Source organism: Pinus tabuliformis, chromosome 7 (genome assembly GCF_031772625.1).
Source record: "Pinus tabuliformis cultivar Carrire ecotype Pingquan chromosome 7, CPIR1, whole genome shotgun sequence".
Lineage (NCBI taxonomy): Eukaryota > Viridiplantae > Streptophyta > Pinopsida > Pinales > Pinaceae > Pinus > Pinus tabuliformis.
The window spans coordinates 1,674,003,307-1,674,016,459 of record NC_142293.1 but is presented as its reverse complement, the minus strand read 5'-3'; positions in this window follow the sequence as shown (position 1 = coordinate 1,674,016,459).

The following is a 13,153-nucleotide window of genomic DNA, read 5'->3' as shown; positions in this document are numbered from 1 at the left end:
GATTCATATATGTGCTTTTTTTCTTATTATTTTCATGTTTCTTGCATTGGTCTTGGTATTGAAACTTACCTATTTTAACAACAACAAAATTTAGTGGAGTTATAAAGAAAACTTCTGAGAAAACCACTTGAAATCCTTTGACACTCTAGATGGAAGAGACTAAACATTGAAAGATTTTTTTTGCTTGAATTTCATGGCAAGCGTCATAAAATCAAAAAATATGTCCATGCCCTAATTTAAGTAGTGTTTTCCTTTGAAAGGTAGGCAAGCATATCACTTAGGAGAGTTGGTTACAAATTTTGAATCCATATTTTGACATTTAAATTTAACTGATTAAATCTAGTGTAGATTTCTAATATAAAAAATAATATTTTGAACGAGGCAAATCTACTCCCATTTCAAAACGAAATCATTCAAAGGTAACAAGAACTCCATCCTCTCATAGAAAAATCCTAGGAGAGGTACCAACCTAACATGGGATTTAGTCTTAGTGAATTATGATTCAAATGAAATGGACTCTATAAACAAAATAATGTATGTGTTCAATTAGAAAAGATAAGCTTATGCATGGGATGAGATATTTGAATTCAATGTTTGAGGAAAGATATAATTAAACATATATGAACTCATTGAAAATTTCAATTCAATTTGTAAAGTAATGCTTTTTCAAAAAAATTAGGTAATCATGTCTACCATCATAAACTTGCATTACAATAATTTTGAGGTTGAAATGGTCCTCAAAACAAAAAATGTACCAACATCATAATTTTGAATCTTATTTGTTCTTTTAGAACATTTTGTTTTGATTTTGGAGGGAAAAGAAGGAAAATATTATTTTTAATTGTATTTTCCACTTATCATGTTATAGGCTTACTCAAATTTCAAGTATGGGCACCTATTTATTGTGGAATAAATTCAACATCCAACATGTACACACTATGTATACTTTTGAGCAGACCCATACTAAAAAAAAATGAAAATACGTGGAAAGAAATGTAGTTTCAATTTTTTTGGTGTGGATCTACTCAAAAGTATATAGAGTGGGTACTCGTTGGATGCATAATTAAATTTCACATCCAAAGAGTGCGCACATTTGATATTTAAGTAAACCTATAGAAGATAAGCCAAAAATACAATTTAACAAAAAAAAAGGTCACTCTTTCTTCTCCTTTAAAAAAGCATAACTCATATTTTAGCGTTTTAACTATTATTTTATTATCTTCCTTAAGAAGACCAATTTTAGACCCCAAAATTCCCCTAATATGGTGTGATGTGGATTCTAGAGGATGTGGTACAAAATTTGTTAGGAAATTTTTTAAGCATACTATAACTTTGAATGCATTAACAGAGCTCGTTTTCTAGCAAGAAGCAAATCGGTGCAAATTTTAAAAATGGATTTGTTTTTATGCTTATCCTTCAAATGCATACTTCAACAAAGAATTTGATACATTCAAATGCTCGAATGTTCCTTATAATATTTGGTTTGGACCTACAATATTATGATCAACATTAACTAGAAAAGACAGAAAGAAAAAATATTCCATCAATGATATTAAATATTAATGCACAAAGTTTGAATTTTTTTTAGTGCCTTTAAGAACATTGCATGAAATTTTAGGAAAACACAAAATTCAAAGTTTGAAAGAAATTCAATGAATCATTGGTGAAAATTGATAATATACTTTGATCAAGGCAGTCACCTATTTCACTATCAATTCCATTCAAATGATACTTACTTGAAATTTGAAACTCACCCAATGGAGTATCAACGCATTTGTGAACATGATAATTTGGAATATGAAAATGACTAGATATTTTATTGGGTGAGTTCCCAAATATGATAAGGAATATTTTTTAAAACCTCCCAAATAAATATTAGGGGTGTAAGGAGGGGGAGGGATTTTATTTAATCTCGATGGAAAAGCTGAAATCAAATACGCTTGGGGATTGGGAAGGAGGACTAATAATCAGGCGAAAATGTATGGAATTTATCAAGGCCTCATCATTGCAAAAGATAAATAAGACATCATAATTATAGGAGATTCACTGCTAACAAATTTGTATATCACTAAACTTGTCAGCCCAAAGGACAACTCCCTTTCCCATATTTTATATCGCATCAAAATTTTGGCAAATTTCTTTCACTCCCGACATTTCTACCATATTCTTAGAAGAAACAACATGGAGGTAGAATTGGAAGCAAAATGAGCTTGTACATTAGGATAATCCATGCTTGAAATAAATGGTAACATCAGTCTCAGTCTCATCCCCTAAGGTCCAATGAATTCAAATTTGAAATAATGATTATCTTGCCCTTCCTCCTTTATCTCCATTCTATTTTTTTTCCCTCCCTTCTCTTATTTTAATCCCCCATCTTCCCCCTCTCCTAACCCCATCTCCCTCATTTCCTTCCCCTGCCCCTTCTCCATCTTCAATGCCTCCTCCCTTCTTTTCCCTCCCTCCCCTTTTGTTTTCTCCTTCTCCCTTTCTTGGCCCTCTCAAGTCCTTTCCTTCCTCTCCATAATTATGTTAGTTAAGCTAACCTTTCCTTGCATTACCTATGATGTGGCTTCATATGATATCCACCACCATGCAGAGGATGATCTCCCCTCTTCGCATGCTTTCATATACGATTATCTATGGCTAAAGCCTTGGAATCCACCTCAGGCCAGATCTTCGATGAATTTTATTGATGAGCATCTGAGTGAAATTAATGAAGGAATGGAAATTCAAGCAATTCAGTGTTAAAATGGCTCTCAATTTGGATCAGACTCCACCCTGATATTTGTATCCATTTGTGGCATCTATTCAGGCTTCCTATAGTCTACTCTGTAAGGAGCCTCCTATAAAGGACCTGGCTTTTTATCTTGTAGCATGGCATTCATGGCTTTGTCACTTTTGTTCCTAGTTCATTGGGTACAAAGGTCTCTTCGGCTCACAGGGTTCTTCTACTGATCCTGGATACCTTGTCCTAAGAGGCACTAACCCTCTACGTGTTGATCAGTTCCAAGGTAAATATGAGCTCCCTGTGCTTGGTTTGGAAATTTCTGAGTTCCAATATTGGAAAGGCGGTTCTTCCATAATTGATTTCAGTTTAGTTTCCTATAAGTATACTCTGTATCATATCCCTTTTTCCACCATGTGGGAGCCTTTGGCATAAGGAAATTGTATTACTCCATTGGGGCGTTGTTGTTGGGTTGGGTATTTGAGAAATTGTTGGTATGCAAGCTCAAGTTGTCTTGATTTTTCCTTTAGAAGCTTGAATTTCTCTCTTTACTCTCACATCAAGAACTTACTTCTATCTTCTAAATTGGGTTGGTCGGGTTCGTTCTAGTAAGGTAGCCTCCCTATTGTTTTGGATTTTAATACTAATTTTGATGCTTCCAATGACGCCCATTTGTGTTCTCAATGCATTTATGATATAGAAGATATGTAGAGGGATGACTATGACCTTTAGCTGAAAATTAGGAAGATGTATCATACACAGATTGAACAGGTAGACCACATTCTAGCTCTCGAGCAACATGTTTCAAGGTTGGAAAACAAGGTTGACACACTCAGAGGGATCCTCAGAAACCTCAAGCTCAATAAAACTTTTCCAAACCTTCACGAGCAGTCTTTGGATCTTCTAGTTAATCTGAAAATAGATATAAACAAGCCTACATCTGAATTAGAATGATATTCATGGGTTTTGTTGATAGGTTACATATTTTGTGGATTTTTGGTTTTGTCTATTTCAGTTGGCAGTCACTATGTAATGTATTTCCTGATAGATGGTTATTGTCCAATTGATATTTTTAAAAGTCATTAAGTTGTCTTTTTCAAATTCGTTAAGTTGTTTATGTAATGGGTCAGTAGCATATAGGATCTGATAAAGTTATAAATATGAGAGATGTACTCCCCATGTACTTGTTTTTTTTTTTTTAACAAGATCAGATAGTGGATATATTACCAAAAGATGGGGTGGAGCAAGCTCCTATTACATTCGACTGTAGTGAAGATGGAAACCAAGCATTGAGAATGTGTTGGGAACGCAGTCCCTTCTCCTGTGCTTGTATTCAAAATTTCATAGATTTCTATAGCTATTCTAGAGTACTGCCTAACATATTGACCTGCAAGTAAAGAAAATTTACATAACATTGATTTTCTTGTAGTTTTTCATGGTTTGTACACTGACTGTTCCTGAGAGGGTTGTTTCTTCTTGCCGTAGTGGACAGAGTTCTCACCTTCTTGGCTCATGGTGGTGGTTTTGAAATATGCCATTGCCTCCTCTAAATGCTCACATTTGTTTTTAAGAGCCATGATCTCTTCTTTCTGAGCTTCCATGTTCCTCTTTTGATAGCTATACTCCATTCTCATTTCAGACCTGATGTCTTTCAGCGATTCTTGGAGTCTACTGATCATGAATTTGTTCGCTTTGCATGTTGGGCATGCATCATTCCTTGTTGCCTTTTCTATGGGGTTGAATTCCATTTGATTCACTTCCTTCTTTGTCTTTTTGAGCTGCTTGTTGTTCCTTTTGTTGTTGATATTCTTGTGCCTTGTGTTGCCTGAGATGATCCTTTTGCTGCTATAGCTGCATTCTATTCTTTTGCAATGAAAGTCTATGCTACCTGCTGGAGAGATTATATTTTGATGTTCCTGGGGAGATGTTAACTGAGTGAGTGAAAATGCCTGCGACAGGCCTAGAATTGACTGTTATTAGAGATGGAGTGAGGACGTAGTGGAGTAAAGGAGAGCTGACTTATGATAGCCTCTAAATGGGGTCTGTTGTGATTCCAGGTGCACAGGAAAAGAATCGAGTGGAAGCTCAGAGAGGGTGGAATTGCATGAAGCAGAGCAAAGGCGGTGTGGAGTAGATGGTGAAAGCGAGTATGCCTAGGATTAGAGCTGCAGGGATTAATGCATTTCGAGTTATGTTTAAAAAGAATGGGAGTTATACAATACCTGTCCCTGATAAGATGTATTGCTGCGGGATTCATGAGTGCTTGATCACAATCGTCCTTACTGCCAGACTGCTTGATGTTTTTGGATTCCCCCTGATTTTTCCTTTGAAATCTCGTGACCATTTGATTGCTTTTGCAGTGATATATTCTTGATGGTTTCTTGCTGTCCTTTTGTATATTTTTTTTTTGGGAATGTTCGTTGTTTCTTTTTTTTAATAGATTCATGCTTCTTGACATATGGGTGGACTTATGGAACAGAGGTGTAATATATCTCTTTGTTCTCCCGTGTGCTCCCTTATGCTCTTTTAACTGCTTGGTTTTCATAATGATCTGCCTGTTGATTGTGAGTTCTCAGTATATGTCTAAAAGTCACATCTCCTGAGCCTTCTAAATTCTTCCTGATCCTCTTATAAACTCTGTTAATGAATTCATTGTTGGGATTTTTGTCTCTAGCCATTGCCTCTATTATTATGGTTGAATCTCCTATTATGATTGGGTCTTGAATCAATCTTTTTTTAATTATTATTGTTCCCATTAGCAAACTATAAGCTTCAGCTTTATTGTTTGAAGCTTCTCCAAGACCCCATTCATAAGTAACTATTTCTTTCCCATCAGGATCGAGAATGATTCCTCCTACCCCTGCTTTCCTGGGATTATGTTTTGATGCCCCATCAAAGTAAAGACAATGTCTTTTTTGATTTATTTTTCCATGTTGCAAATTCTTCTTCACTCAGTCTAATTTTCTAGCTCTGTGCTGAAGGTTTTTTTCTTTTGTCCTATTTGTCCATTATTATTTATTATGGCTTTATTGAACTAGTATTTCTCTTCTTGTTGAAGGATGTTGTAGTCTATTGTTGTTGTTCCTTTTACATTTAGGATTTCAGAAGTTAAGCCCCAAGTTTTGGAGAGAATTTTCCCTATTCTTGGGGTCTGGCTTTGAAAATACTTTTGTTTCTTGTCAACCATATTTGCCAACACAGTACTGCTAGGATGCATTTCCAGATCCTCTGTATTGTCACTTTCTTCTTTGTTGTATACAGGTAAGCCTTCTCCCAGGCTTGGAAAAATTCCAGCAAAGGCTTTGCGAAATTTAAGTTGATTTCAAGGGGACTTGTGAGTTGTTGCCAGCACTCTTTGGCTAGAATGCAATCCTAGAATAAATGTTGTATGGTCTCTTCTGCCTGCAAGCACATTGGACATCTAGAAGGGCCTTGGAAGCCTTTCTTTTTTAAGTTTTCACTAGTTAAGATCTTTCCTTTTAAGAGTGTCTAGGTGAAAATTTTAATCTTAGGTAAACTTTCAGACTTCCAAACTGTCTTCTAGAGGCCCCAATCATGTTGATTTGGGTGATCTTGTAAAATTTTGTATCCAGTCTTGACTGTGTATCTTCCTCCACTTGGGTCCCAAAGGAAGTCATCTTCTTCATCATAGCTTATGGGTGCTGCTCCTTTAAGGTACTGCCTTAATTTGACCCATTGCACTTTTAGATTTGCAGGGGTTGTTATATTTTTCCATTCTTGCCATTCTCTCTGATTCCAAACAGATATTGAGTGTAGAGTGTTAAGGCCTCTTTCTCTCATCCATTTTTGAATGCCCTCAAGTTCTATGTGAGTTTTTAAAGGCTCTTCCCCCATAATTCTATCATCCCAAATCGAAATTGTTTTCCCGTTGCCTGGAATTTTAGAAATATGATTGCTAATTAGAGGGATTGTCTTTTTCATGAGTTTCTAGACTTGAGTGCACGGTCTTGTTGGGATATTTTCATTCAACAAACTTCTTCTAGATTTGTCCATGTATTTTGAGGCGAGAGTTTTTTCCACCAGCTCTCTTTTCCTGTGATCAGTCTCCATATTATTTTCATTCCCAGGGCAGCATTCATGAGGCCAGATAACCTTATTGATAAGCCTCCTTGTTCATATGGTAATAGTACTTGTTCCCACCTAACCAGACTAATTTTTTTTTTCTTTTTTCCCTCCCTGCCATAGAAAGCTTCTTAAAATTAACTCCATTTGTTTGTGAGCACTTGCTGGAGCCAAAATTATTGCATACTGATAGATTGGGAGTGTTGCAAGAAGTGCTTTTATTAATATCACCCTTCCTGCCATATTTAACCACATCATCCCCCAGCTCTGAATTTTGTTTTTCATTTTTTCAATCTGCTTGGTCCATATTTCTGCCTTCATGTTTTCTTTAGAGATGGGGAGTCCCAAATAGAAGAAATGAGTCCATTTTTCCTGTATGGGATGTCTAGGATTTGTGAAATCCTTTGCATGATTCTGGGAGGAGTGCTCTAGCCATATATTCTACATTTTGTGTTATTTAAGAGCCCACCTGAAACCTGTTAAAAATCATCAAGTATTATTTCGAATCTTCTTGCAATTATTATAGAGGACCCTCCCAATAATAGGGTGTCATTCGCAAACAAGGAGTGGTTTATGGTATTTATTCCTCTTGCTATTCGAAGCCCAATAATATTTCTTTCTTTTATTTGTTTTTCTAATGTTTTTCTTAGAGTTTCAACCATTATAATATATAGAAAAGGGGAGAGCAGACATCCTTGTCTGAGACCTCTAGTGCTTTGAAAAAATTTGTTGGGCCTTCCATTTATGAGAGGTGCAATCCATGGAGTTGAGATGCAAGCTTGAATGACCTCTATTATTTCTTTAGAGAATCCAAATTTTTTTAGCACTGCCATTAGATATGGGAGGCTGACCCTGTCAAATGTGTTTGCCATATCTAGTTTGATAATGATTCCTTTCTCTTTTCTTTGCATGCTGGAGTGTACGGCTTCCTGTACAATAATTACATTATCAATGATTTGCCTGCTAGGCACAAAACCTCCTTGGTTTTCTGATATTATTTTCGGTAGAACTTCTTTGATTCTATTTGCAATTATTTTGGTAATGATCTTGTAGGAGGAATTGCAAAGGGAAATGGGGCGAAATCTATTGAAAGTGGAGGGGTTGGATTCTTTTGGGACTAGAGCAAGATATGAGGATTTTGTGTTGCTTCCTTCTTTTTTTTTTTGAAAACATTTTTCACCATTCTTAAGAAGTCCTTTCTTATTATATTCCAATGAAGTCTGTAGAAAGCTATAGTGAAACCATCTGGCCCTGGAGCTTTATCTGGATGTAGGCTCCAGATGGCAGCCACTACCTCCTCTTCTGTTATCTCTTTGCATATTTCTGAGTTTTTCTCTTTTAAAAAACAAAAATTGGTGTGCTGAAGGAAGCTTTCATAATCAACTACCTCTTCACTAGCTGAAAGAAGATTTTTGAAATGCTTGTGGGCTGCTTTTTTCAGATCCTCTGCTCCTTTGACCTCTTGTCCGTCAACTTGAATTTTGTCTATCTGATTTCTTGCTCTTCTTATTTTAATGGTGTTGTGAAAGAAGGCTATATTTTTATCCCCTGCATTGAGCCAAAGGCTTCTGGATTTCAATCTTGCCTCTTCTTCCTCTTTCCTGTTTTCCCTATATATTTCCCAAAAAATCTCCTTCTCTCTTAAATAATCTTGCTTGTCCTCCTCTTTATTTTCTTTTTCAGTTTGCATGCTATCCATTTTATTTTGCAGCTCTATTTTTCTTTTCTTTTTTTTATTTCATTTTCTCTTGCCCATTCCTTAAGCCTAGCTCTTAAATTTTTTTATTTTGTTTCCCAAATATATTGGGGTGATCCAGAGATTCTTGGTGCCCATGTTTCTTTGATTAGATTTCTAAATTCTGCACTGTTGTCCCAAATTGAGCTGTATCTAAATGGGAGGGGTCCTTGGTTTTCCATTTTTCCCATAATTATTGCCACCGACTTGTGATCAGATGTCGTGGTGTGAAGAATTTTTTATTTTATTGAGTTGTAAACTGCTGCTATGTTTTCTTGAATCAGTATTCTATCCAGCCTTTCTTTTATGTTATTTTTTCCCACTCTTTTGTTGCTCCAGGTATATTTTCCATTGTTTGGGGGAATATCTATTAAGTTGTGTTGCTCCATTATTGTTTCCAAAGTGTCCCTAGATGGGTCTGTATGATATATCCCTCCAAACTTCTCTTCTATACTTCTAACCAGATTTAAATCCCCTCCAAGGATTATTTTTCCAGTTTGTATTTCATTTAGAGCTTCCTTTATGGTGTTCCAACATTGCTCTTTTTCCCTGTAATGATTGGGGGCATATATATTTATGAAGCTGTACTTCTCTTTTGTGCTTGTTTGCTTTAAATATGTTTGTATCCAGTGTTGTTCCTTTTTTTGTTGTATCATTTCCCAGTGTCCTTTTTTCCATATCGTGCAGATTCCTCCTGAAGCTCCTGTAGCCTGTATTGCTTCCCCTTCATAATTTTTGAATTTTTTTATTATTTTTTCAGTTTCTTGACTATTTGTTTTGGTCTCCTGAATCATAAAGATGTCTGGATTTTCTTTTGCCAAAATGTCCCTTGCGGAATTTTCTTTGAAGGATGATCCCAATCCTCGGCAATTCTAGGAGACCACAATCATTATTTATTTGTTGGGTGGTGCAAGGGACCTTTCCCTCTCTGCTAGCTTTTGTCATTGTTTCCTGAACTTTTTCCCAAAAAAGAGTCCATTGGTTGTTGCGTACCTAGAGCCATTTCCTTTGTTGTGGCTTCATCCCTCAGCTCTTTGTTGGACTTCCTTCCTGCTTTTTTTTTTATGTTCAGTGGTTTGAAGGGATTCCTTTGACTGATTTCTTGTTATAATTCTGTCAACTGAAGGAGGAGGTGGGGAACGAATGTTTGAGAGTGGAGGGGTTGTGGAGGAGTTGTGAGGATGTGGAGGGGATCTGGGGGATGGAGGGGCTGTGAGGTCCAAGGGCCCAAAAGGATTTAGGCTAATGAGAGAGGAGGTGTTGTCTGCTTTTGGAGATGGAGGGAGGGGGTCGAGGGAGACAAGGGGTTGTGATGAAGAGTGAGGGGGTTGTTTATTGGATGTCTTCTTTCGTTTAGCCTGCTCCCATTTGTTTTCTGGGTCTTCTGCATTTTCATTTTCATTTTCCTTTTTTTTGAACATCTATTAGCAAAATGACCATATTCGTGACATACCTTGCATTTAAAAGGAATTTTCTTGTAATCCAGTTGTTGAATGTGCGTCCATTGGTCCACTTTGATCTTGATTGCCTCCGGAAGCCCTTTCCCTAGATCCACTTCTATGCAGATTTTGGCACATGCATGCATATTCTCCTTTGGTTCGCACCTATCTATGTATTTCCCAACTACATTTCCAATGGCTTTTATTGAATCATCTCCCCAGCAGTGAAGGGGGAGGTGTGGCAGCCTGACCCAGACTGGAACAACGTTGGCCACATCCATTTCTGGATCAAAATCTGGTGTCCATCTGTTTAGATATAGTCCTCTTGTATCCATGAAGTATGGGCCATTCCTAAATATCAGATCGCGATCCTCCTTGGTTTTGAAGTGAAAGGTGTAGTATCCTCTTCCACAAAACCTGATTGATATTTTCCCATTTATCGACGCAGTCCAGTTCCTTTCAACCCATTTCTGGACCGTCTTGGGTGAGGGCCATAACCTAGTAAACTACCCAACTAATCCACGTTCAGCAAGGGATAACGCTGCTCTACAGGGAGAGCAGGTGGGAGGGAGATTTCAAGAATATCTTCCAATCTTTTAACAAACTTGGTTATTGATGATCAATTTTTGGTTGGGCCCATTGCAGAGATGAGGGAGGTGAATGCTTTTGCAGATTCTTTCATTTCCTGTTGACGATCTGGAAGGGGATCTCCATCCTCTGGAGGATCCATTTGGTCCATGGCCTCAGCAGCAGGAGGCCGCTGAGGAGCAACTGCGTTCGTTAAGTTCTTCGGGATAGGGTTAGTTGTGCAGCTTAGCAGCGCCAGCGATTCTTTGCAGGTCTTCTTTTTTCCCATACTCCCCATGTACTTGTTGCAACTGGTTGCAAATTCTCTTAAAAATATTGGTTGCTAATTCTCCTAAAAATATTACTTATTTTTGTTTTAAAAAACCTTTGAAATAAATATCAAAAAAAATCAATAAACATGTTAGGATCATCTTGATGAAATATGGGGAAGATTTGGATGATAGTACACAATTCTTAAAAATTTATCCTATGAGGTATTGGGTCATTTCAAAAGATGATAAATGCATCTTGGAAAATTGTCAAATGAACTGTCAAGGAAATTTTAAGATTTCTTGATAAACTATGTGGTGAGTTCAAATAATTAATTTTTTCTATGTGGTTCACAGACCTCAAACATCGGTGACCACCATTTCCATGGAATATTGATACCAAGAAGATCCACCCGAAGGGATCACTTCCTGTCAGCTCAACCACGGAGCCTAACCCTGAGAGTGTCAAGAGAATTGAACCCACGACCTCTCAATAGAAAAGATTCTTTACCAATGAGGCCTCAACCAATTGAGCTAAATATTATAGCTAAGTTCAAATAATTAGTTATTTGAATACTTTTGGAATGGCCCAGAAATCATATTGGGGCATTTATAAATTGGTACTTGAATGGGGGCCTGATGAACTATTGGGAGGCCCCAAAAGATAAACTATTTCAAACCTTAAAAAAATGATCACTTAAGCATCAAGACCTTAAATAAATGCAACATTCAAATGCAAAAAGAGGTTTGAGGAAGAAATAAAATTCAATCAAGGTAATCTTAAAGGCAATCATTTGAATGTAATAGTCAGAGCGATGAACTATAGGGGAGCTTCTAAAGATGAAACTTTTGAAATGGCCCAATAAGCCATCAATTAATTTGAAACATAAGATTGAACGAAAGGTAGCTAAACTACGTGAAAATAGGTTGATTTAGAAACAATATTGCATGTACTATACGGTCACTTCAAAAAATGGTTCAATGAACTATTAGATTCATTTAATTGAAATGGATAAGATCTAAAAAAATACCTAATTAATCATCAAGCACTTCCAAAACTCGAAATGGTTAATTTCATAAGGCTCAATGAAGTGTTCGTTCATTTCACAAATCAATATTTAAAAGATTAAAGAAGCATGATAATCTATTGAGTAAATTCAAAATATGATGATTGATAAGGGCCTAATATAACATTAGGTCACTATAATGGAAATAAATTTTGAAAGTGGAAGAAACCCAATGGACAATGAGCAAGCAACCTCAAATGAAATGAATTCTCTCAAAAAGTATGCTTGATAAAAAGAAATAACTCATACGTTAGAACCAATAAAATAGAACACATTTCAAAATAAATTTTCATAAAATCAAAACATGTGAATGACTTAAAAATATCTCCTAGCAAAAGAGTCAAGAAAACCGTTATGAAGAGCTTATTGAGGCCTCTAAAAATGTAAACACATTGGGTAAAGCCATGAATATTTTCTATGAAGTACCTACTCATGAAACTAGTCATGATAATACTTAAATCTATCCAACATGATGAAACCTCTATTTAAAGAATGGGTCCATGTAAAACTCCTCTTCATGAGGGAATCCTTAATTAATTCTATGTGATGGTTGTAGTAACTCACTAGTTATACTAAAAGGGTGAACAATGAATTAATTTTTTTAGGCATGATCCAATGATTCAAGTTAGAGCCATAGTCATAAGGCTTATATTAAATTGGAGTTAAAAAAATCTACGAGTCTGTATGTTAGTATCTCTTTGGTTTTTCTCTACTACCTACAAATGTCCATAGCCTGAGTATTGTGGCCTCATCGTCACAAATTTTCCTCCACCACGTGTACATTCATAGCCTCGATGGAGATATCTACATGTCATGTTAACAGTTGAACTTCATTTCCCAATCCTTAGCATGTACGTGTGTGGGTGGGTGGATGGGTGGGTGGGTGGGTGTGTTTATTTAGTAATTAGTTGATGGGGAAGCTTCAACTTTTTACAAGCGATAGAGAATACATGTTTTTTAGGGGTGGTCTTATTTATTGACCATGCCTAAGTTGTTTAGATATCCCCTTAACATTTGAACCTTAGATGCATGGCTTATCACCTTTCACATGGTCAAGTGAATTAAATGTAAGTATTAGAGTGAATTTAAGGTAATCAGCCTCCTAGGGAAAATATTAAAACAATAAAATCATATCTCATGACGCATTAATCATATACCATGTCACACTAAGTTAGAGATGTTACCTAGTGAAAGTTAATCTACATTGTCCCATTAATGATAGTTTCTAAGTAAGTTGGGTTGATATAGACTTATGGGGCGAGGGTTAA